We start from the raw sequence: 26,304 nt of genomic DNA, 5'->3' as shown, positions 1-26,304 counted from the left end.
GAGAAGGCAGGTCACAGTTTTTATCAGTCTCTGAGGATTCCATAACTCCATAAAGTTGAAGAAACACTGCCTTGGGGCATTTCTGGAAATGCTTGGATTTACTCTGGAAGAAAAAAAATCCGTGCTATTCCTTTCAATTCATTTTCCTAAGCCCACTATGCAAAAGACTTTCGACTGCCCAGAGTCATTTCTGTAACACGAAGTGGGCTCTGAATTACCCGCAGTTGTTTCCTATGGGCAGAATTCCAGGATTCTATTATTCAAGATGGTAATTTCCCAGCCTGGCACTGCTCTCCTTTCCTTTATCCTCATTCAGATAATCGTGCTGTGCTGTTTGAGTGTTAATCCCCCCTCCTTAGACTCTCTAACTGATACACCATTCCCAGGCCCTTTAGCTCCAGGCTTCTCTACTCTGCCTGGCTGAGCAGGTAGTTTTCTGGTGCTGGACCAGATCCAATCAATTCTGGTGGTTTTCATTAATTCCCCAAAAGAAAAACCCAGACCGATTGAGAAACAGGAAGAATGTGAAACCATTTTATTCCCATCATCTATTTTTATCAGCTCAGAGCTCCAAGTCAAAAATGTAAAACTGGTTCAGAGGGAAAAGGGTTGGATGTTTCAATCCACAGTAAGATTTCAGTGTTGTGAGTGACGTTAAGATTCACTCCCCCGACTCAACAAACAAGTCAACCAATCGCACACTGAAAAGTTTGGTCAGTCTTAAAACTCATTAGTTGCAGATCAAGATAATTTTTCCCAAAACCATCCTGTACCACCAACTCCAAGATACACACATGCTCTTTTCTTCCTTGAATCAGTGTTTTTCCACATCGATGCACCGAAGCTTCTTAGCCATAAAACCAAGAACACGTGGATATATCGCATGGGAGCAATTTTCCTGGCTAGATGCCAAAGCACCTACAAATTAGATATGCAGATACAGATACAAATCAGATATGCATACTCTACAGCACCTACAGATATGCAAACTATACAAAAGAGAAAAAAGTAAGTAAACACCAAAGTTGTGGAGACATCTAAACAGCACGCAATGGAAGATTTGCAAACTGACTTCATGGTTCAAGGTCTGGGAACCATTTCCTGAGCTCAGCAGTTGGATCCCAGCCCCTCACCTGCAAAGACAGCTCTGTTGTAGAAGGCTGACTGTGTGGCCCAGCAGTCCTCTGAAGACAGGGCAGAAGCTATTCATTCAGCGACTCACTACTGTCATTCTCTTTCCAATAGGAAATGATCCATCCCAAAAGTTCTATCGACTCGACCAAACATGTCTGCCTCCCAGCTGCGGCTCCCCTAGGAGAGAGACGGGGGAAAAAAATCTGCTGACCAGTTTCTGACTTTACTCTTTAGAGGCCACCGGAAAGTCCATGTCCAGGAAAACACTGACATGGTCAATGCACACTTGTCCTTCGGTGTTGGGGGTTATCTCTCCCTGGCGTCCTGTGGATCTGGGGAACAGGAAATGGGGGACAGGAGGCAGGTTAAGAGGGAAAGGTTGTGATAATGGGGCTGAAGTTGAACAGATAAAGGAGGGAGAGAGGGAGAGAGGGATATTTTAGTGAGAAGGGCACGGGTCTTCAAGGCAGCACTTGAAACGTGTGTGGGTGCGGGGCATTGCTACGTGGTTTGAGGGTCAGAAGTATGCTTGATAATCTACTTAGTTTTTCTTTCCTTTGAACAAGAGGATTTCTTTAAAAGTACAATTAAATTTCACCTCTCAGCTGGCACAGTTCCCAGCTCTTCCATGCTGTTTGCAGTTCTGGTTATCTTCGGTGGTTCAATGTTATCATGGTGGAACCCAACCAAAGCAGGGCATTGCCCCCAAATCCCAGTGTGACTAGCAGCCCCATACAAGTGATTTTCCAATTTCCTCTCTGAGTCAATGGGTCATATGAAGGTCTAACAATTAAATTCACAAACTCATCCTAGAAAAAGTGCTACATACCTCATTGCTGAATATCACTATGGTCACCTTTGAAGTACTCCCCTTGGGAAGCTATGCACTGATGCCAGTGCCTAGTCCACCTTTTAAAGCAATTTTGAAACTTTCTGGAATGGCCATCAGAGCTGTCATTGTATTGCCCTTGATGTCCTGAATGTCATCAAAATGTCTTCCTTTCAATATTTCCTTGATCTTCGGGTAAAGAAAGAAGTCATTGCAGGCCAGATCAGGTGAGTAGGGAGGGTGTCCCAATACAGTTATTGTTTACTGGCTAAAAACTCCCTCACAGACAGTGCTGTGTGAGCTGGTGCATTGTTGTGATGCAAGGGCCATGAATTGTTGGTGAAAAATTCAGGGTGTCTAACTTTTCCACACAGTCTTTTCAGCACTTCCAAATAATAAACTTGGTTAACTATTTGTCCAGTTAGTACAAATTCATAACGAATAATCCCTCTGATATATAAAAAAAAAGTTAGCAACATCATTGTAACAAGTTCGCGAACTTAGTTGTCAGACCTGGTAGGATTGAATTTAACCTCAAGCCAAAAATAACTAGAACAATGAACATTGAAAATATATGAAAGAGCTGTTTTCAGACACTGGAGAAAAGGTAGCACAAAATGAAAACAAAATGAATACTACAATTATCTTGGTTTCTGCCTGGAAGGAATGTCTGGACTCCAGGTGTAGGATGAGGAACCTGAAAAAAACACTGGACACTGATGTAAGCACACAGAGATGGGATTCTTATTATATAAAAAGAAGAAGAAAGAAATTTCCTTATTATTTTAACTTACACACCTTATAAACCAGGCTTTGTTCTAAGTAATTTTCAAATGTTAACTCATACAAAAGTGCTTCACTAGGAAATTTCATATTTGTTATTTACTCCAGTGTCTCTCAAAATGATATTTGAGAACTACTCATTCTTATTAACAATGATGGTGTCTACACCAATCCTTACAACAACTGTGTGACGTAGGTTTATTAATCCCCATTCTACAGATGAGAACTCTGAAACTCAGAGAAATTTATATCTGGCCCAAGGTCACATCACTATCAAGTGTCAGGGTCAAGTTTAAAACCTGAGCCTGCCTGACTCGTGAAGCACATGGCCCTTCAGCAGCAACACAGCACAGAAATGAACCCTGGGAAGGATGAGCACATGGATGTCACCCTGATACAATGTCAGCAACAAATCTCAGGCATCTGCCTCGTGCAAGACACTCCGGAGGGGCACACCCATATCTCAAACATGGTACCTTGGGATTAATAAACTATTGTGGGACAAGGGAGCCTCGGTGCGTGGAGCCAGGACCTGGTGAGGAGTGGGTGGAAACCGCAGCAGGTGGGAGTTATGCCATTTGTAGGTCATCCAGGCAGAAGAATGTATTGTCAGGACACTAAGCACGAAAGAAACTGAAGTGTCCAAGGGATGATAAACAATCTGTGAAGGGACCTTCCCGATAAGGTGGGTAAAGATGCAGAGAACACTGGGGAGAGCTGATAGGAGCTGACAAAGCCCCATCCCTGGGCTGAGTTTTCAGGGTGAGTTGGAGGGTCCCAGAACGACATGGAGAATAAAACATGGGTATTCCCCAGGGCTGTGCCCTGAGCCATGGCCTGAGCCCCAGGAATCAGGGCAGATGCCCTGTAATCACAGCTGCAGCACATGCTCAGGCTGGGCCAGTGAGAGGGGGGCACAGTCCTAGTGCATTACCCGAAACAACCATCTTCCACACTTTTCTGTGGACCACCACTGACCCTGGAGATGATGAGAGGTAATCTTGGGAGGCCATGGGCTCAACAAAGTTGACCAGATACTTTATTGATGTTTTTGTAGAGGCATTCATATACTCGATTTTTTTTTATTACGAATAAAGTTTATTGGGGTGACAATTGTTAGTAAAGTTACATAGATTTCAGGTGTACAGATTCATTTTAAATCTCCACTGGAAACATAAGGCATTTCCCAAATGTATTGGATCACAGAATTCCGTTTTTTGTTTTCCACAGTAACAGAGCATCTATTGCTGTCTTCCAGAACATGAAAACACTTATTTGAAAAACAGTGAGGTAATGCTTCTTAAATCCATTCTCCATCCCAAAGATTAAAAACAGGCCCTTAAAATAGAGCGATTCTGCACCAACAGATGGGAATCCAGGTGTCCCAGGCGCGCAGAGGAGGCTGCGGGGCTGGGAACCAGGTGGGGCCAGACAGACACAAGGCTCATGATTTGTAGAAACAATCATTTGTGGTTTCTAGAAGTTTCCACTCCATGGAAATCCAGTCTTGCCAAAGAAGTAGCCCTGCCTTTTCTCCTATTTCGCCCCAGCCACACCATCATCAATGTGACAGCTCTGCCAACTTTCTCTTCCCCTTTTCATGGAGTCAGTCATTAAAAAACATAGTATATCCAAACAATGAAATATTTATCAGAGAAATAGTTAAAAGATGAATTACTGATATATGCTGCAACAGAAATGAACCTCAAAAACTTCATGCTTAGTGGAAGAAGCCAGACACAAAAGACCACTAAGTGTATGATTCCATTGATATAAAATGTTCAGAAGAGGCAAATCCATAGAGACAGATGTGGGTGAGTGGTTGCCAGGGGCTAGAGGTGGGGGAAGAATCAGAAGTGACTGACACGCATACCCTGGGGTTTCTTTGCGGGGAGAGGGATGGAAATGTTCTAAAATAAGATTGTGGTGATGGTCCCACAACCCTATGAATATATTTGAAAACATTACATTGTACATTTTCAACAGTATGTGAATTAAATGTTAATAAAGCTGTTTTGGGTTTGGATTTGTTTTTGTTTTTTACGGGGAACCTCCATGTGCCCTGCTCACCCTGGGAGCAAAGAGAACCCTTTCTTTCCAGCCTACCTGCCCAGGGTATAAAGAAATTGACACTCCTTTGTTGGTCAAGTCACTAAAACTGAACTGGGGAGAAATAGCCCCCTTCCAACTCCACCCTGTAACCCCTAACCTTGATACAATAAAGTCATTTGCTAGACATTCTCCCTAAAAGCCAGCAGTCTTCTCCCAGGCATGTCCCACCGTATTTACCTTGGGACAACATCAGCCTGATGGGGACCTTCCCAGCAGGTAACAGTGATGGACGCAGCCACTCGCCAGGTATTCACTGGCCATCATTTATTTAAAAAAGGAAACAACAAAAAAAAACCTTTTTTAATAAAAATAAACTAGTTAAATTACAAAAGATAAACAATTAAAAAACTTTGACTCCTCAAAACTGTCAAGGTCATGAAAACCAAGAAAGATTGAGAATCTGTCACAGACCAGAAGGAGACAGGTTGAGCTCACCAGAACTTTCAATGCAAGGTGATTGCCTCAAGGGGACCCTCCAAAGGACATGAGTGGAAAACCAGTGAATACAATTCAGTCTGGTGCTAATTCATAGGGATGTGCCAATGAGAATCTCAGTCTTTTTTCTTTTCTTTTCTTTTCTTTTTCTTTTTTTTAAGATTTTATAAGGGAATTGGGGAAAGGGAACAGCCAAGTTGTTGTCCTTCAATCTTAGTTGTGGAGGGTGCAGCAAGCTCAGCTCCAAGTCCAGTCACCATCCAGCTGCCCGTAGGCAGCTTGGGGCCGCTCAGCTCAAGGTGACATGTTCAATTTTAGTTGCGGGTGGGTGTAGCCCTCCATCCCATGCGGGAGTCAAACCAGCAACCTTGTTGTTAGGAGCACGTGGTCTCACCAGCTGAGCCATCCTGCCACCTGTTGGCAGCTCAGCGGCAGCTCAGCTTGGGCACAGCTCACAGGCCCATGTGGGAATTGAACGGTGACCCTGTTGCTCAGAGCTCGGACTCTTAACCAACTGAGCCACTCGGCCGGCCTCGAGAATCTCAGTCTTGATGAAGGTGCCCCAGTTATGTAAGCTGGCCACATTCGGGCAATCTGGGTGAAGGGAACATGGCAACTCTCTCTCTGCATTCTCTTTAACTTCTCTGTAAGTCTAACATGATTCCAAAATGAAAGAGCAAAATTTAAAAGAAATAAAACGTCTATGCACAAGCTCAAGCCCAGTCATGCGGGTTTCTTCATTATTATCTTCTAACTTACTCTTGTCATTGCGGCCACTTTTCAGGGAATAATTTAATTTTCAAAAGCCCTTTCCCACTACCAGATGCAAAGACCAGTTCCTCCTGCTGCTGGTTCTCAACGCCCCACCTAAGCCTCTCGGGTCTTTTTCTCTCTTTCTAATGACAGAAGGCTGCATTTCTTTTCCTTTTCCTTGCAGTCTTCACTGGGACATGAGTTTGGAGAAAATCAAGTCCCTGCTGGACCCTGGGCTTGGTCAGGTGGGTGACTTCTACTCACTTCTAACACTACCACATACACCACAACACGCCCCCACACACCATCTCAGCCAGAATTATTTAATACTGCAAACACTGGATGATCCCATCTGCTTTTTTTTTTTTTTTAACCACAGTCCTTTCAAAGGTAAAACCGTCCCCTAGCAACCTAAAACCTTGGAGCAGAAGCCATGAGTTTATACTGGCACATTCTTGTACTTCCTTTTTATTTTTAAACAAATGGCTTGCTTGAAGCGATGCAAAGTAAAACCAACAGGTAGAAAATGAATCATGTGGATTGGAACTGCACCTGTCAGCACACAGGCAGAAAGAAAAAGCTGAACCAAAACATATAAATGTCAACTTTTTTTTCATGACAAGAAAGACCTTTATTGTTAGTATTATTTTTTCACACCAGTTTTCAAGGTGTGGGAGAGAATTTTTTTCATTTTCTATCAGGGTAAGTAAAAGACCTCAACACCAAGGATAAAATTTTAACATCAATGCTTCTTGGGAATAAGTATTGAAAGCCTTGATGCTGTTTTACCAAACCATCAAAAAAGTTCAGAACATAGAAAACTCCTATAATTCCAGGTGCACTAGAAAGGGAAGGTAATTAATCAATGACAGACAGACAAGAGGCCCACCCTTTTCATGATTCATGGAAATTCTGATAGAGTTTACCAGAACTTTAATTTTAAAATTAAGAAATGGAAAACAGTACACTCATCATTTCCTCTTGTATATCCTTTGTCTCTTTCTTAAAAGTGGCTTATTTAGATTTGAAAAGTCTTTCTAGGGTCGACTTAGATGGGGGAAAATCTATGAAAAGTGACCTACTTAGAGTTCAATAATATTTTCATAGAAATTTCCGAGCGCGTCTAGAGCAATGACTCGTGTTTCAGATCATGAAATGGGGGCCCAGCTTGGTTGAGTAAGTTTTCCAGGGCGAGTTATCTAGAGAGGAGGAGAGCCAGCCCTCGGGCCTCGGTCTTGTGATGCTGTTTAGCTGATTCTCTGCCATCTGCTCTCAGGCTCCTTTCTGCTTATTTCACTTTGGGGAGAAAAAAAAAGATATGGAGAAAAGATAAAGTAACACATCGTTACATTTAAAGGAAAGGCTTTCGTAATCATAAGAAGAAGGCCACGGGCAAAGCTAGAGATAATAGTTATCGGTTATTGAAAAGCAACTATTCAATTATTATGTTATAAACTATGTTGTACTATTTGGTTCAGAAAAAAAGTGATGCTTTCAAAGCAAGATTACATTCATGTTCCAGCACAAGGCTTTTACCCTCCCCTCCATGGATATTATGGGATAACTAAGTATGCAGAGAACAGTAAGCCATTATCTTAACACCTGCTGCCAGAAATACTCTCAGAGAGGGGACTGTTTGCAAAAGCAAAATGTCATAACAAGTGGTTAACCTCACCATAAGCAATGACAAGGACACAAAAGAGGTAGCTAAAGTGCTTTGCATTGAAAATCAATACAAACTAAAATACCAAACTATAAAACTCCTAGAAGATAACACTGCAGAAAATCTAGATGACCTTGGGCATGGCAATGATTTTTTTATATATAACACCAAAAGCACAGTTCATAAGAGAAATAATTGATCAGCCAGAGTTCATTAATATTAAAAACCTCTGCTCTGCAAAAGACAATGGCAAGAGAATGAGAAGGAAAGCAAACCGAAATATTTTCCAATATTGGCAAAAGAGACATGTAATAAAGGACTGTAATCCAAAATATATGAAGAACTCTTAAAACTCAACAATAAGGGGAAAGAAAATTAAAAATGGGCCAATACCTTAAAGACACATTACCAAAGAAGATATACAGATGGCAAATCAGCATATGAAAAGATGCCCCAACATTATATGTCATCAGGAAAATCCCAGATTAAAACAACAATGAGATACCACTCCACACCTATTAGAATGGCCAAAATCCCAAACACTGACCACACCACACGCTGGTAAGGACGTGAAGCAACAGGAACTCTCATTCATTGCTGGTGGGGCAAAATGGTACAGCCACTTTGGAAGACAGTTTGACAGTTTCTTACAAAACTAAATGTACTCTTACCATACAATCCAGCAATTGTTCTGATTGATATTTATCCAAAAAAGTTTAAAATGAATATCCTCACAAAAATGAATATTTATAGCAGCTTTATTCATAAATTCCAAACTTGAAAGCAACCAAAATGTCCTTTAATTGATGAATATATAAATAAACAGTAGTACATCCAGACAAATGGTACATTATTCAGGCCTAAAAAGAAATGAATTATGAAGTCTTGGAAAAGACATGAAAAAACCTTAAAATCCCATTACTAAGTAAAAGAAGCCAATTTGAAAAGGCTACATAACGTGTGATTCCAACGATGTGACATTCTGGAAAAGGCAAGACTATGGAGTCAGTAAAAAAAAAAAAATCAGTGGTTGCCAGGAAATTGAGGGGTGGGGTGAGAGGAGGGATGAATAGACAGAGCACAGAGGATTTTTAGGGCAGTGAAAATACTCCATAAGATACCATGATGATGGATAAATTTCATCATGCATTTGCCCAAACCCATAGTATGTACAACACCAAGAGTGAACCCTAGTGTCAACTATGGACTTTGGATGATAATGATGTGTCAATGTACGTTCATCCATTATAACAAATGTCCCACTCTGGTGGGAGGATATTGAAGTTGGGGGAGGCTGTGCATGTGTAGGGGCAGAGGATATATGGGAAATCTCTGCACCTTCCTCTCAACTTTGCTATGAACCTAAAGCCACTCTTTAAAACAAACAAACAAACAAACAAACAAAGAAAAAAAGGGGGCCGGCCGAGTGGCGCGTTGGTTAAGAACTGGCTTGGGACACCAGAGGACCCCAGTTCGATTCCCACATATAAGGGCCAGTGACACTGCCCTCTACAGCTAAGATGCTGAACAGCAGCTCAACCTGGAGCTGGGCTGCCATGAGTCGCCGGCAACGGCGTAGGCTGCAGCCCCTGTGGCAGTGGGTTGCCATGGGCTACCGTGTGTGGCCAGCAGCCAGCATGAGCGGCCAGCAGCCACAGTGAGCGACCGTCCAGAAGCTGATGACTGATCTGTCTCACCCGGGAAGAGCGCAATGATGGTGCCAACTTGGGCCAGTGAAGCAACGTCCTCCACAACTAGACTGAAGAACAAAAGGACAGCAACTTGTCTGTTTCCCTTCCCCCAATTCCCCAATAAAAATCTTTTAAAAAAAAATGGCCTTATTTTAGAAAACTCAACAGGAACTTGGGTATGATGAGAGAGCAGGGGAAGGAAAGTTGGGTGACCATAAGAATGCATGCTAGTTGGAAACTTTGATACTGTCAGAAACTCTGGGGACAGCAGAAGACCTAGTAGAACCCCACTGAGCAGACTGAGTTAGAGCCTAAGGAACAAAGTAAATGCGGGGCTCTCAGCACATACGCCTGTGGTTAGTGACAGAGGGTCAGTGTCCAGGCAATGTGGGGGCCTTGACCAGGCCACTGAGGAGCACGAACTTCATTCGTACAGTAGAACCTGCCCCTTTCATCACACGGGCCATGGAGCAAAGAAATGTGACTTCCAGCTCCCCACGCCTGTTATTTGTTTTCTGGTTTTGTTTGTTTGCTTTGTACTTGGAGTGTTATTCACGTACTCTGGGAATCTCTAGGACAAAAGTACTCAGAGGGGGGCCTCAGTCAGGACCCAGAAGTCCTCACATTGGCCTTCGCCAAATAGAAAAACTTTTAAGAGTAGATTTAACTTAGTAGATTTAACTTAGCATGGGACTGACAGATAACCTAGAAAAATCCTTTGCCTTCTAGTGAGGATCCAGTGGCTAAAGGAGAGTGGGTGGCCCCCAAATTATTTAGGTGGTTTGAGTACAACCAGATCTCCTGATATTCAGACTAATGCAGAAACAACTACATTTCTCCATCTTAAAACATGCCTCTACCTCCTTCAAGCATTCCAGCACATTCTCTAGGACATTCACTGTGGGACATGGAGGAAATTAAATACTGCTCTGAACTCCAGCAGTCTTTTTTTCTCGGCTGACACGTGTTCCCCGCACAGGCTCACGTGGGCAAAACAGAAGTTTGTCACAGATCAATGGACTTGTGATGGGAAGAGAAAGGAAGTTTCAGAAATAGGGAAGCTCTAAGGAAAACACCTATCATACAAGCCTGCAGGAACTTAGCGGAAGTCGTCACGACAGGGCCAACAGTAACAATACATAAAAGAAAGACATGAATTATAAGAAAAAGCTGCTAGTCCCATAAAATGTATTTTCAGCAAACACATGTTCTGTTTGCCAGCAGGTCAAATGTTTTAAAAAACTCGAAAGGAAGCATTTTCTTTGACCAAATTACACTTTCTAAAGCTAAAACGTTTGCTTTTAGGGAAGTTTAATGTTTGCCTTATATTTTGCAAATATTTTCAGGTCTTGTGAAGTTTTTCTCTGGACTAAACTTGAGCCTCTGAGTCATCTAATTTGACCAAAGTTAAAGAAAAAGGAGCTGTGGTCGGCTGAACAGTGGCTCCCAGGGATGTCCAGGTCCTAATCTCTGGAACCTGTGACTGAGACCTAACCAGGGAAAACAGACTTTGCAGGTGTGACTAAGGATTTTGAAATGGGAAGGTTATCCTGGATTACCAGGGCAGGAGACCTCAAATGTGATCACAAGTGTCCTTATGAAAAGGACACGGGGCGATTTCGACTACGGAAGAGGAAGAAAGTGTTGTGACAGTGGGAGGAAGAGGTTGGAATGATACGAGAAAGGGTTATGAGTCAAGGAATGCATGAGGCCTCCAGAACCCACCAAAGGCAAGGAAGCAGCTTGTCCCCTCAGAGCCTCCCGAAGGACCTTGACTTTGACTCAGTGAGGCTGGTTCCAGACGTCTGGACTTTAGAACAAATGTGTGGCATTGAAGCCACCAAGTTTGTGGTTATTTGCTAAGTGACCATTGGAAACTCATACAGGCGCTAAATGTGATTAACTTCCACAGGGTGAACCAAAGCATGCTATCATTTAAAGATATATAATAGAAACGGAAACAAATATTTATCACCTAGAAACTAACAGAGTAGGGACTGGGCACAGAGGGTGTCCCAATCCCTCTGGTTTGGCCCCTGAAGCCTCCCTCAGAATCCGTCTGCACACCATGCCAGGACATTTTTCTCACACTTTTCTAGCTGTCCTAAGAACAGTTCCGGGACCCAAAGAATTTCCACATTAATATATGAGCCTAGAGTACAATGTTACTGGCCAATAACAAACCACATAGGAACCATTTCCACGCAATTCCCTTTAGGTGCTATTTCACATCATGAACACATTAAAAACGTCAACAGTATTCGGCAAAGAGTAAACTTTAGTATTACAAGAGTGTTCACAAAGTTACCCTACTCTGCCTCTTACGGTTCCAGATCTTTCTTCTGAAAGTCAGGTGTCAGCTAGACCACCCCTTTCAGTTACAGGCATGGGAGAGTTTGTGTCAACGAGGCTCTCACCTCATGGTCTCTGGTCTCTCTGCCTTGGGACCCAGACCGCAACTCCTGGCCGTCCACACCAGCTGTGGAAGAAAACCACTCTTCTTATGAAAAAAGTGGAGGTGTGGGCCGCTTGAGCCTCGGTCAACGGAAGGAGAGTTCATTTCATCTCTTTATCCTATTGCTTTTTTTTTTCTTTCATTAAAGTTGATTGGGGTGACAATTGTTAGTACAGTTACATAGATTCCAGGTGCACAATTTTGTAATACATCATCTATACATCACATTGTGTGTTCACCACCCAGAGTCAGTTCTCCTTTGATCGCCATATATTTGATCCCTTTTATCCTCATCTATACCACCACCCCACCCCCTATTGCTTTTCAAATAGAAATAGCTGAGAAGTAAAACTGCGAAGACCATTGACAGTAGTTAAAGGCATTTGTTAGAGATTAATAACCCCTTGGGACTCTATACCGCCCCTTTCCACTTTCCAGTTTTGTACAAAAGCACTTGCGAGGCTGCCCCCGTCATATCTGGAGACAATAGAAATTAGTACCTTGTGGCTGGGGGGAGAAATACGAGGGGTGGGGAGTTTGGGTATTTCTTGACATAGAAGAACAATGTGTATCGTCACTGACCCAATAATCTGCATTTTGTTCCGCTCACTTACCCTTTAGCTTATTATTACAGAACATTTAAACAAGGTTCCTACGCCACCCCCGGCATCAGCTAATATTGTCATTTCTCCGGCCCCGTGGAGAAACTGAGTCCAGAAGCAGTCTGAAAACCACAAAGCTTATTTGTGGCAGAAGGAAGCTCACGGAGCACACGCTCTGGCCTTGTGCTTTGTTTCATAAATACCTTTGGCACCCAAGAAGTGTGTCACTGCTTTAAAGAAGCTCCGTCTTACTGTATCAGCTGTCTAGACTTTAACCTGTAGTTTCCTATCTAAAACTGTCACCCCCAAGTTGCAAACGCTTCTCTTAAACATTGGCTTTGCCCCAAGAAAAGAAAGTCATGTGTGAGAGTCCGTGCAAACTTTCAGTGCACAAAGGGTCTATGAATTCCTGTAGGCAGCTTCCTCTCTGGCCTTCTTTTTCTAAATGGTTCTTGAGAAAATTGTTCTCAACAGTGGGGGCCCTGTGTTATCAATTAGGGGAAACAGGTTGCTTTCACCCCAACAATACCGTGAGGTTTTAGGGGTCAGAAGGAGATCTAGTTCTGCCTGGGCTGAGGCTGCGGCTGAAAGCTGCTGGGCACAGTGGGGTGTCCCCAGGCATCCTGGAGAAGGGGTCCCTCCCACCCCCACGCCCACCCACTCACCCAGCCCTGTGTGTTTGCAGCATTATTCTTGGATCTGCAGCCTGTTTTCTGGAAGCTCACGGGACCAACAATGGAGAATGATTTATCTCATGTCAAGAATCAATTCCAAAAGGCAGGTGTAAAAATGGATTTTCTTCTCTTAGATCAATTCAATAAGTGATTTTCCAGCCCCTGGCCACGCTAGCCTGGAAGAGTGATATTTAATGCACAGTCGTGGCTTCCCATCGCTGTTTGGAAAAAGACAAAATTCGTAACAAGGCCCCACGCCTTAGGTGGCCCTGGCCCCTGGCGGCCCCTCCAGTCTCATGTCGCTCAAAGCCCCACTCCTGCCTCTGTCCTGAAGTGTGGTGATCTGAGGAAGAAAACCACCTTCCCAGAAAGCCATCTGTGAGTCAGTGGCTTACGTTCCCTAGCAATCACTTTCCTGTCTTGGTCAAGAACTCTTGTCAAGGCCGCTGATCCGCGTATCCAAACTTGCCCTAAAATAAGCTCATGGGGTGCTCAGCGTGGCAGCACGTAGACTTTCAATGTAAGGGCATCACTCTGGTGGCTCTGACTCAGCCCACGGCACTTCACATTCCTCCGAGGCAGCAGGAGACATGGAGCAATGGTTTCCTGAGCCTGCACTGCATCTGAGATAAACAAATGGCGGAGGCTGCAGGACTGGGGGAGAAGGGCAGATTCCCTCCACATTGCTGGGTTTCTGTTTGGCAAAACATGGGCCGGCCGAGTGGCGTGTTGGTTAAGAACTGGCTTGGGACGCCAGAGGGCCCCGGTTCGGATCCCACATATGAGGGCCAGTGACACTGCCCTCCACAGCTAAGATGCTGAACAACAGCTCAACCTGGAGCTGGGCTGCCGTGAGTCGCTGGCGACGGCGTAGGCTGCAGCCCCTGCTGCAGTGGGTTGCCATGGGCTACCGTGTGTGGCCAGCAGCCAGCGTGAGCGGCCATCCAGAAGCCAGCGACTGATGTGCCTCACCCGGGAAGAGCGCAATGATGGTGCCAACTTGGGCCAGTGAAGCAACGTCCTCCACAACTAGACTGAAGAACAAAAAGACAGCAACTTGTCTGTTCCCATCCCCCAATTCCCCAATAAAAATCTTAAAAAAAAAACACCGCACGTGTCAGAAGAATGGGCTTGTCCCCTCATAGACCCCCACTAGCTCACATTTTCCTGTAGGTCCTTGTGTCCCAACACTGTTAAGCAGTTTTGAGGCCCCTATGCAAAGATCAATTTCATTCTCAGGCCTAGAAATATATGAGGATCTTCTTTCAAAAGAAAAGAAAAAAGAAAAAAAGATGGCAGACTGTAATAGAACACCCCAAAAGTGACGGCAGTACGTAAGAAGGTTAAATCTGGGGGGACATGGTCAGTAGGTGAAACCATCATGTATGTGGGTTGGCCTTGGGGAAACAGGGAGTTTCTGGCTATTTTTCTAAGGATGGTAAGATGAAAGTGAATTTCCTTCTGTGTAATTTTTCTGTGTTTCCCAATTTTTCTACAATAAACCTATGTGAACTTTGAAATAAATATAATCAGCAGAATTTTTTTTTAACAATTTACTGTTAAGATACCTGGTAGCTTGTTCTCAGCAGGTTTAGATCCATTTTTGTCCCTTTGGTATCGTGGGGGGAGTGGGGAGGGGTGGTTCCTATGCATGAGCGCACACGTACATTTTCTATAGTTGAGACAGCACTGCGTATCGAAATTCAGATTCTTCCTGGTTTTCCTTTCCTCATGTGACTTCTTGGGGGAAACCATCTTGGTGTTTCCAGACTTGGGTTCCCTTGAAAGGGCAGCTCCCATCAAGGCTCACCAGCGTGCAGCCTCAGGGCAGCAGAGTGAGGGCGGAGGTGGGCAGGGAAGGGGGACCAGGCCTGACTGAGCTGGCCATCGCCTCCCAGCAAACCCCACAGCTGCTGGGTCATCCACGTAGGTGCCCCACCTAGGCCACGTGAGACCCCATGCTTCTATATCGTTCATGGGGGGAAGGCAAAGAGGGACCTCTGGTCTCCCCGCTCTGGTTGGTTCAAGTCCACGCCATGGTGGTTAACCTTTGCCCATCTGGCTTTGTCCACCTCTCAGAGCAGTGACCATGACACCCAGCCCCCTGTGGAGCCGGTCAGGGGAGGCCCAGTGCACCACAGGCCCTCCATAGGAGAGGGGATGATGGCTGGAGGCTGGGAATGTCCATTGAGCTGGCAGTGGGCCCAGCGAATCTAGGGTGACACTTGCACAGGGTCCCGTCACCTACCTTCTACACTGCACATCCTGAATCTGCACTAATGAGAAACGCTTTCTCCCCCGAAATGTGAAATTGTTTCATATTCTCAGGCATTCTTTTAATTGAAAATAGCTTTGTTAAAAAACCTTGTGGCCAGCCTCATATTTAAACTGTCCCCTGAGCCTCTGTCACAAGTCTCCACCACCAGGCCACCCTGATGGGCGGTGTGCAGGTAAAGCTGCAGCCTGGTAGCCTGGCGGTCCCACTCTGCGCTCCTACAACGCAGGCCGTGGATAAAGGAAAGGGGGAAAGCCCTGAACTTGCCCTCAGAACAAACTAATGCCTGCTTGAGTGAGAATCTTACTCCCTTTCACCACCAACTTTTTCCAGTGGCTTCCCGTGTAGACCTCCCAACTTTTCTCCTACCACGTCTTCCAGCCCAACCTTTCTCATTTCTGCTTCAAGTTCACATCCTCCAGGTAGCTTTCTGCAACCGCCGGCCCAGCTGACAGGGGCACACCTCTATGGTCGCACTTCCCACATAGAACCGCCAGGTGGCAGCACAGGGCTGTGTTAAAGGCTCCAGCTCAGAGGCCCGGCGTTCTAAATGCAAAGGCCAGCTCTGCCAACTACCACGCTATATGAGCCTGAGGAAGTCATCTAATGCCACTCTGTGCCTCGTTTGCTTTATCTGTAAGATGGAGACAAAACGGAATCTACTTTGTAGAATTGTTGTATGGATTATATGAGCTGATAAATGAAAAGTGCCCAGAAATGTCCATGGTAAATGCCCAATAAGAACTAACTGTTGTCTACTATAATTTTCTGTTGAATGCCTGCCTCCCAGCCGACTGTGATTAATAGTTCATGTTTAAACATTAATAGCAGTGAGTCCACTTCACAGGAGACTCTCAATTCTATCCTTAAGGTTTACATTTTCCAAACTATCTGCAAAGGTTCCTGGCCGTTTGTATCAACACCGCCCACCCCTCACCCCCGACCCCAGCTGTGGAGTGTTTATGCAAACCCCTCACCTTTCTCACGTCCTCACCAGAAGGGCGTTTCAAGAGCAGTTCTGATCATGCCACTCCCTTGCTCCAAAGTCCTGTCTGGTTCCCTGTGACTCAGGGGATAAAGTCTGAATGCCTTAGCCCAGCTTAAGGTCCACCAGGAGTGAGTTCAGAATTAACCCAAGGTTGTCTCCACCACCTGTCACAACCAGTTGCACACGCGTCCCCACATGACTGTTTCTGCCTGAACACACTTCCTCTCTCTTCATGGGGTTTTTCTTCCTCAGCACATCTCCCCCAGCACCCCAAAACTATCTCTTCCCTTCTCTGTGTTACCTTTGCAAATATATATATATATATATATATATATATATACATATATATATATATATATATATATGCAAGTCATATATCTATATCACCCTAATAGAAGTTGTTTCATAATTGTCAGCGTTGGCGTTTGACTTTTATGACTGGATTTTCATCCAGTTAGTACAAGTTCACAAATTTTTCCAGTAAACGCAGCCTCTGGTTTTATGTAAACACATCATTTTTCTCCATTAGAGTGATGATGCTGGGAGCCAGGAATACACAGAATTTGGCCTTAAAAGCTCAGGAAATGGTGCTGAGCCACAGAGGAAGGATCTAAGCACAGGCTGGTACGGTGGATTCAACATGGCCCTGAGTTCCTCTTCACTCCGCTCCCAGAAAGGAGGAGGTCCCATGAAGAGGCGAGGCCTGAGGCCAGCCCTTTCTGCCCCACACAGGAGCTGCAGGGCACCAGCCCCACTGGCCATCTAAGTGGAACCAAGTGAGCCCGATCAGCCCCCAGAACTGCAAGGGATAATGAAACAGCTGTTGTCTTCAGCCATGAAATGTGAGGGTGCTTTGTACCTCAACAGTAGATCGTGGACACGGTCATTCTCAGTTCCTAATGGGTTTTCTGGAGAATAAGAATGGCACCTTGGCCTCGCGTTGATTACCCTGACTCGGCCCCGTGCTGATGTAAGTTTAGTGCACGGGGTAAAGCAGACATTTCCGCTGACCCAATGTCGTGAGTGGGACATGGCTATCAAAGTAGCCGTCTCACACACGTTTGTGTCTCTCCACAGTGTCAGATTTTATTAGAATAAAGCCATGGGTCTAGTCCTACGGACTCGGTTTCCCACGGGCGTTCACCAAGGCTCCGGCCAGAGGATCCTCTCCAACAGTCCAGGGAGAACGGTTCCACAAAGGAGGGTCACACCGGTCTGTAAGCATTAGGGTTAGGCAAGGCGAACAGAGTCTCACTAAAGAAGGATGAGAGAGTCCGGTGTTCAGCGGGTGTCCCTTCAGTGAGAGTCCCAATGTCAGGCCAGGCCGGTGAGACAGCCAGGAGGCCAGGCTGCGAGGGCTCTGTCTGGGATGAGTGAAGCTGCGGCTGTCAGCTCATCAGCGGGGGCCTGAGTGATGAGCCGTCAGAGAGCTCTGATTTTATGCTCAAGACTGGGTGCAGTGCCCGCATCTGCAGCCCGATAAAGCCCATGTGCAGTCCAATAGAGCATCGAGGGGGTCACACTCCACCCTGCGTCTGGAGTTATCTGGCCAGGGTGTCCACTGGGTCCACCTTTCACGGGATGCTCTGCCCTGACTGTCACTTTGGGACAGACATTGCTATCTGAATTATTAGAGTCCATTCTGTGTCCATAATTGATGCTCTAAATACTTAACTTGTGTAGATCTGACAATACACAGACATCCTGCAGGACAAGAATGAGTGAGCTTCACCCGGCCCTGAACTCAGGGCCTGGAAACAGCCAGTGCCCGTTCAGTGTGTCATAAGTGAGCTGAACTGAACATAAACCCCTGCCGTTTGACTCGAGGTTCGCCATTTCTATTTTCTATGGAGGTAAAGAAAAATCGATTCGCTAGGGGGAAAATAACACCTATTTGATTAAGCACACTTCCATTTGTTCTGACATCAAAATGTCCAAAAAATAATTGTGGGTTTAAAATCTAAACTTGAGATTTTAGCCACAGGTGAAATCTAAATATATGACTCTGACCAAGTAACAAACTGTGATTGTTAAATCACAAAAACACAAACAGAACATATAAAACCACCACTTCCTGGTGTCCACAGACTGGGTGGTGACAGTCAAAGTACATATCCAGACCTGGCTGGGGCACCCCCAGTGTCACTTACATGACTGAGAGCTCTGGTATTTTGATTCTAGCCATTGCCTACATCAGAGCAGTAAAGTCAAAATCACGTAAGTGCAGTCATCAATCATTCATTCATTCATTCACTCACTCAGTAAATCCTTATTGATCACTTTCTACATGCCAGTCCCTGGGCTAGCTCTGGGGATGCGACACTAATCGTCACAGTTACACATTCAGCCAACGACAAATCAATCTGCAGGGGGATATTGAGCATCTTCTATATTAGTTTCCTACAGTTGCTGTAATGAATACCACAAACTTAGGGGCTTAAAATACAAATTCATTCTCTTACAGTCCTGAAGGTCCAAAGTCTAAACAGGTTTCAATGGGAGAAGGTCAAGGCGTGCAGGACCACACCCTCTCCCGAGGCTCTAGGAGAGAATCGGTTTCCTTGTCTTCTCTGGCTTGTAGAGGCTGCCTCTGTGCCTTGTCTCATGGCCGGTCTCCAGCTCTGCATGTCTGCGACCTCTGCTTCCCTTGTCACATCTTCTCTAACTCGGACCCTCCCCCTCCCTTTTCTAAGGACCTCTGTGATGACATTGGGCCAAATCGGATATTCCAAGATAACCTCTCCATCTCAAAATCTTTAGCCTAATCACAGCTGCAAAGTCCCTTTTGCCGTATAAGGTAACATATTCAAGGAGTTTGGGGATTAGGAAATTGATATCTTTGAGGGGGTAGGGGTTATTCTGCCTATCACACCCCTCCAACGCACAACATATACCGGGCACAAGGAAGACCCCAAAAACATTTATGGATAAATCCACGACCTGTGGAAAAGTTGGGCAGGATGAGAAATGTCTTCATCTCTCATTGAATATGCAGATTCCTAGGAGCACTGTTCCAGAAACTCTGACCACTTAAGCCTAGATCGGGGCCCATGAATCTGCATTTTAACTAGACTCTAAAGCAGCGTCTCTCAACTTTCCTAATGCCGCGACCCCTTAATACAGTTCCTCATGTTGTGGTGACCCCCCCAACCATAAAATTATTTTCGTTGCTACTCTATAACTGTAATTTTGCTACTGTTATGAATCGTAATGTAAATATCTTTTTGTTTTCCGATGGTCTTAGGCGACCCCTGTGAAAGGGTCGTTCGACCCCAAAAGGGGTCGCGTCCCACAGGTTGAGAACCGCTGCTCTAAAGTGATCCCAAGACAAAGGGCCGCTGGCCCACACCTGAGAAACACTGTTCTAGAAATTAACAAATATATTAAAGTGTCCCTATAGTTTAATCTAGCTGATTGAGTGACTAAGGAGCTTTTTCTTGTAGGGATTTATATTATTGCTTCTTAATATAAGCAAAAGCCATCTCCATCTATTCTGAAAGTAATATTGCTTTACCTTAAGGGCATAGACTAATTCACTCACGGCTGAAAATGAGCTTGCTCAAAGCATAAAGTGACCCACAAGCACAAGGCATTACCTGGCTACATTACCAGCAATTGCAGATAGAGCACAGCACATCTTCTTGAAAACAATGGAGTAGAGTTGAAAGTAAAACCTTTGTAGCAGTTCTGAATTTAGGTGCAAGAAAACAGTTCAATAAGCAATTGGGATGATACAAACAACAAATACGTTTTCTGGGACCGTTGTTCTTTCTCATGTGTTATGAGTTAAGGGAAGCCTATTGCCTCATGACTTGAAATATCAATAGATAAACAGCAGCTATGTCCTTTTCTTAGCACATAGGACAAATAACATTATGTGGGAGACAAATCAGAGACTAGGGAATGATACTATCATTTGATGTGTATAGTTTAATTCTCTCCACGCAAATTCCAGTAATAATAGAAGAGGGAATTCCTAAGATTACAGAGCCATCCGAGGCAGGTATGGGGGGATTCTCAATGACAGGACCTCTAGGGCCACATTTTATGACACTGGTGTCATGCTTTTGCAGGCAACCACCACTCAGGGGGGAGAGAGAGAGAGAGAGAGAGAGAGAGAGAGAGAGAGAGAGAGAGAGGGGAGAGACAAGTTTTGTTCTTTTTTAAAAGGTAGTTTTGGGTAGAATCTATTATGTACATATGTTCAAGAATGCTCATTGCAGCACTGTTTATAACATCAGAAAGCTGGACATATAGCCTAAATGCCTATGAATAATGAGCAGGGTTTTTTTTTTTAATGATGGTAAATCTGCAAGATGGAAAACTTTGCTAGAATTTCTAAAAGGTTTGTGCCAACCAAAGAGATGGCATGTGGTACCAACAAGAGAAAAAAGCAAGTTGCACAGAAGTATATAGAACGTAGGCCCATTTTGCAAATATCAACAACACATTAGTATATGCATAGAAGAAAAACCTGTGAGTACAGCCACCAGCTGGAAATATATTCCTTTATATATGGTTATATATTCAGTTGATGAGGTTCCCAGTGAACTTTTGCTTTTTATTTTGTCCAGCTCTGGACTGTTTAAAATTCTCCATCACCATGATCTACTCTTGCAATATGAAATTAACATAAGTTTAGAGAGAGTGGTCGGTAAACAGATGTGTGCCATCTTTGTAAAGCTGCATTGCTTTGTGGTCCATCTCAATACAGAATCCCAGGTATCCAGGAAAAAATAATAATAATGGGAATGGTCACGGCAACGTCTTAGCAAAGTTCAAAGTGGGAAGCGAGTTATGGAAGCCAGAAAAAAACATCCAAATATCCTCATCCTACCGTCTCCTCAGTACACTCCTCGCCAGAGCATGGCACCACTCCTCATCTCCCCCACTCTTTCAAAACCACCCCCAAATTCCCAAAGAACTCAGTCTTGGCTTTCTTCCCTCGGGGTTCCGACTGTTTTCTTTCCTCATCGAATTCTTCCTTATCCTCCAAATATAAATCGACTTTGACTTTCTGGACTTCCTTCAGTTCTCCACTCTCAGAACTGGCAGGCAAACTCAAAAGCTGTGAGGTGCAGGGGACACAAACCTATTCGTCCATGCCTAGCACTTTTCTGTGTCACACATGCCACATCTTATAGAAGGTACTACGCACACACATCTACGTACCATGATGGTCCCACCTCAGGGGCTTTCCCTAGAAAGAAGTGAGATGCAAGAGGCTAAGTGCTGGAAAAGATAACAAGGGGTCTTCTATCATTTGCTTATATTTGATTTTAAAATGCACACGCAAACACACATTTGCATATAATCAGCAGAATATCTCATGCTCTCTTGAAGTCAAAGAACAGTAGCTATCAACTGTGCTAATCATTCAGGAAGCTCTTTTCCCCACTGCAAAAACAGAGCCTGGGGAAATGGCTATAAAAATGCATTAGAGCCAGTTATTAAACTTTGCCCTTTCCTGGATCTGCTGCACTTGACTCTCTTGTGCTCTGTGCCAAAGGGTCAGCACAGAAATGTTGGATGATTATCTAGTGCGCCATTAACCTTTATTTTGCATAATTGTTATTCAAATGAATTAACATTCTACATTGTATTTACTCCACCAGCTTTCCTCTCTAGACTAGAACTGGTACATCACATCACAGAAGTGCACCAGCCCCAACTCGTAACCATGGCTGACATTCATTCCTTCAAAGTCAAACGCTTCCCAGTTATAAGTAAAATGTGCCGTGAAAATGTGTCTGCAACCTGACACCTTCGATGAACCCACAGAGCTTTTAATAACTGACTTGTGCTATCAAATAGTTCCTGGGAGTAGGTCTTGAAAAAGAAAGGGAACAAAAATCACTGAACCCAGATAAAGGCGAGAGCCCTCCCCACCACCAATGCAAGGCACAGAATGGGGACAGGAGTTAGGACACCAAGACCAACCTTTATCTTCTTCACCCATTGCTCCAGGCTAACCCTGCGAGGTCCCTTTCTTGGACTGCAACCAACTTTCCCTCATAAAACAGCATCACTGGGATGTACAGCAGCTGTGGGCACACCTGTGCATGTGGAGACATCTGCCACCCATGCGGCAGAGAGCTGACTATCTATGGGATTGGCTCAGTATCTTCACCAAAAAGGTTAGGTTCTGGAGAACAGGCCCAGTGCTCACGGAATCCCAAAGATGTCAGGAAACGTCGCTGTGTTTGGAGTCTCAGTCAGATAAACATCCAATGAAAAGAAAGTTGTATCTGGAATAGAGAATGCATATTCACAATGTGGTTATGAAGATACACAAGCATTCATGAGCTATTTTTAACAAGTAATAAAGTTTATTGCTTCATTACAAAAAAAAAGGCCACCAGAAAAGTTATTTCTGTCTAGTATGAAATTAAAGAAGAAAAAATAGTTTCTGAAAAAAAAACTGTGTTTTTATTTAGTAGGTATGTACCATTTTATTCCACATACATATGTATGGAATTTTCTTTCGAGTGCAGAAATAAAGATGAAGGAATAATAAGGATAGAAAAGACAGATGAAGTCAGTCAGGAGTGTTTCATACACAAAAAGGATGCTGTGAGGGCTTAGTAAGGGATCTCAAATTTGAGTTTAAGATCTCTAAAGGCAGTATTTGCACAAATAAGTATGAGAAAACAATATGGAGTTGTAATTTGGAGTTTTGGGACAGGTCATAGCGTGGGAAGACAAAGAGGCAGATAGTTAAACCTCTGATAAGATCTCAGAACAAGAGGTTCTGGTATTTGGGGGGAATTCAGCCAAAACGTTTCTCTCCCCTATTTGAATGGACCATACCCAAGGTCTTTGCTAGCAGGTATGGGGTGGCATTGAAAAATAAATCAACAATTTTCTGAAAAGTAAATACATCTTGATTCCATTGCTATACTAAAAAAAAATCAGTAAGATATGTGTTCAAATGTGTAGATATCTGTATTTAATGACAAAGATAACAGAGGCAGCCATCTATAGGGCAGGCATGACACTGGGGGAGATGAAGAGACGTCTTACTCCATACCCCATATACTTCTATTGTAGATTATTTGAATTTTTCCAAGGATGTGTTCATATATTACCCATGCCATTTTTTAAAAAGTGTGGCTAAGGTGACAACAGCTCATTTTAACTAGTTCTCCAAAGACAGCCTTAACATTCAGTTCTTTAGCTGTAAGCTTGTTCCAGTCATGCTTCCCTGCAGTTACACCTACACCAACTTGTGCAGCTTTGGGACGTTCCTGAAACTCCTTAGTCACGCCTCCCCAGGCAGTTTTTTAATTGGATTATTTCTGCATGGACTCATTTCATCATAACTTTTTTTCTGTCTGAAAAAAATCATACAAAATTTTCTATGTACAAAAAAGACAAACAGTTAAAAAGTAAATTTCTCTTCCCCTCCTGTCCTTCAACTACCCAATTCTTCTCCTCTGTCATGATCTTACGTATCTTCCTAAAGACATTCTATGCATATGCAGGCACAAATGATAGCATAGTGTATATATATATATATATATATATATATATATATATATATATATATATATTATTCCACTCCTCACTTTCATTTTCTCATCAAAATTATCTGAAAATAATACATAAACAGCTGCCTCATTCTTGTCCATTGCTACATTTTACTCCTTTTCATGTACATACTCTAACTTAGAACTAAGTCTTCCCCTAATGGATCTTTAGATTGTTTCCAATGTCTTCCTACTACAAATAATGCAACAAATATAAAAGAGAAGTCACTTGGATCAATTAAAAATGGAGGATTTAGGGCACCATGCTATCCAGGTTCTTGCCAAAGTTCAAAGACACGCATATGTTGAAAGAACCTGAATCACAGACTAAGACAGAAAGTCAGTAAGGCTGTTTTAACTTGGAGTGTCTTTAATGAAACTGGTCGTTTTACCTGTAACAGCAAAGAGAGCCAGGAGTCAGGTCCAAAGAAAAATCAATACAAACCAAATCTCACCTTTCCAACATCTAAGGGCAATTCAACCACCATTGACCACACCACACTCCCAGGCTTCTCACTGATACCTGCCTTCCTCCTCCCCAAACAGCCAAGACAAACACAACAATTTAAGGATATCCTGTATACAAGTATATACAGGAGATCCCAGTATCTATGCTTCGGCTGCTTTGAAGTGAGTCAAGGTCTTTTGGATGGTAGCACTCTAGCCCAGGGGTCGGCAAACCAGTCCGCGAGTCATATGCAGCTCTTTGGGTACGTTCCATCTCAAAAGTTTGTTGACCCCTGAAAGAGCCAATCCTGTCCCTCACAACAATTTAAAAATTATTTGAGAGCCATAAATATATTTTTACAAATAAGGAAAATTTAAAGTAATATTATAAACGAAACTGTTTTATTTATTATCATTTATAAAAATGATAGTTTTATTTTCATTTTCAGTTTTACTTCAGAGCCACATGTACATTCCCAAGGAGCCGCATGTGGCTTGCAAGCCGCAGTTTGCCGACCCTGGCGGCTCTTCTGTCTCGAAAGTTTGCCGACCCCTGCTCTATCTAGCCTGTGATAACCTGGATCATAGAAGCCAGAGAGGTCAAGTAAGCACAAAGGTCAAGTCCCAGGAATCAGGGTTGACCCGAAGATCAAGAAGAGATAGACAGAAGATGAGAGGGAGGGAAGCCTTATTAACAACCACTGTGCTTGAGAACTTATGCTCCACGAATTACTAGATTTTACAAATGAACGGAAGAAAAAAATTCATGTGCTGAGTCATAAAATTCAGGCTCTGAAAAAAATAAATATATATATATATACACACGTATTCACATATGTGCACTTATATACACATATATGGCTGTGCGAATATTGTATAAAACATATAACCTGGTATGCACATATGGATGTGTATATAAATAACATACATATCACCTATATATGGAAAATATGTATAACAAACTATGATGATTATGAATAACATATAAACATATATAACTTATATATATATAGTATTTACACTCATTCTAAAAATATTTATTAGCATACTATAACTTGTGCCAAGCCCTGTGAACCATACAAAGCGTGTTTTCAGTCTACAATCTGATTGCAAATATTCCTCTTGGAAATGAAGGCAAAATATCAAGATGAGATAAACAGACCAAAAACGCAACTCTTTCCAAGCCTAAGGCTCTTTAGGTTAGCCAATATAACAAATCAAGCAGGCCTGCCTCTTCTCAACACGTCCATGCCAATGGACTAGTATAAATAAACCATGGGTAGGAGCAGAGTGCTTCATGAGAGGCCTGAACGTGTACATTTATTGGGCTGCTTTTTTAGGTTTATCAGCTCCCTTCCCCGCTACACCTTACAGCGTGAAACAAACACCCTTAAAGGAAATGGTCACTTCCTCATGTCGTCATTGACCGTATTAACGTAAATTTTAAAACGGGTCACCTTGTACAGTGTCCCAAATCTCTCAGAAAAGAACAGAAGTCACTATGGTTCCATCCCTGTATTGGCTCAGGCTGCCATAAGAAAACACCCTAGATTAGGGGCTTAAACAACCAAGATTTATTTTCTCACAGTTCTGGAAGCTGGAAATCCAAGATCAGGGTGCCAGCCGGTCAGGTTCTGGTGAGGGCTCTGTCCTTGGCTAGCAGATGGCACCTTCTTATGGTGCCTTCACATGACAGAGAGGAAGTTAGGGGTAAACAATATCTCTGGTATTGAAGAGGTGAATATGTTCACAAACCAAGGAACAGTGATCCACTTTAACAACCCTAAAGTTCAAGCCTCTCTGGCAGCGAACACTTTCACCATCACAGGCCACGCTGAGACCAAGCAGCTGACAGAAATGCTACCCAGCATCTTAAACCAGCTTGGTGCAGACAGTCTGACTAGTTTAAGGAGACTGGCCGAAACTCTGCCCGA

The 26,304-nt window shown here is 43.6% G+C and overlaps 1 long non-coding RNA gene across 1 annotated transcript; it reads right to left on the bottom strand.

The window, feature by feature from the left end:
• Positions 1 to 617: 617 nt before the first annotated feature.
• On the bottom strand, positions 618 to 16,496 carry LOC109390511 (uncharacterized). The gene is made up of 3 exons (XR_002125589.1): positions 16,384 to 16,496; positions 1,134 to 1,311; positions 618 to 918 (listed from the first exon to the last, which is right to left on the bottom strand). It is a non-coding gene; the product is annotated as an uncharacterized LOC109390511 (long non-coding RNA).
• Between the last annotated feature and the right edge of the window lie 9,808 nt (positions 16,497 to 26,304).

This window comes from Hipposideros armiger, unplaced genomic scaffold (genome assembly GCF_001890085.2).
Source record: "Hipposideros armiger isolate ML-2016 unplaced genomic scaffold, ASM189008v1 scaffold_273, whole genome shotgun sequence".
NCBI classification, from domain to species: Eukaryota; Metazoa; Chordata; class Mammalia; order Chiroptera; family Hipposideridae; genus Hipposideros; species Hipposideros armiger.
This window is presented reverse-complemented; position numbering and strand designations above follow the sequence as displayed.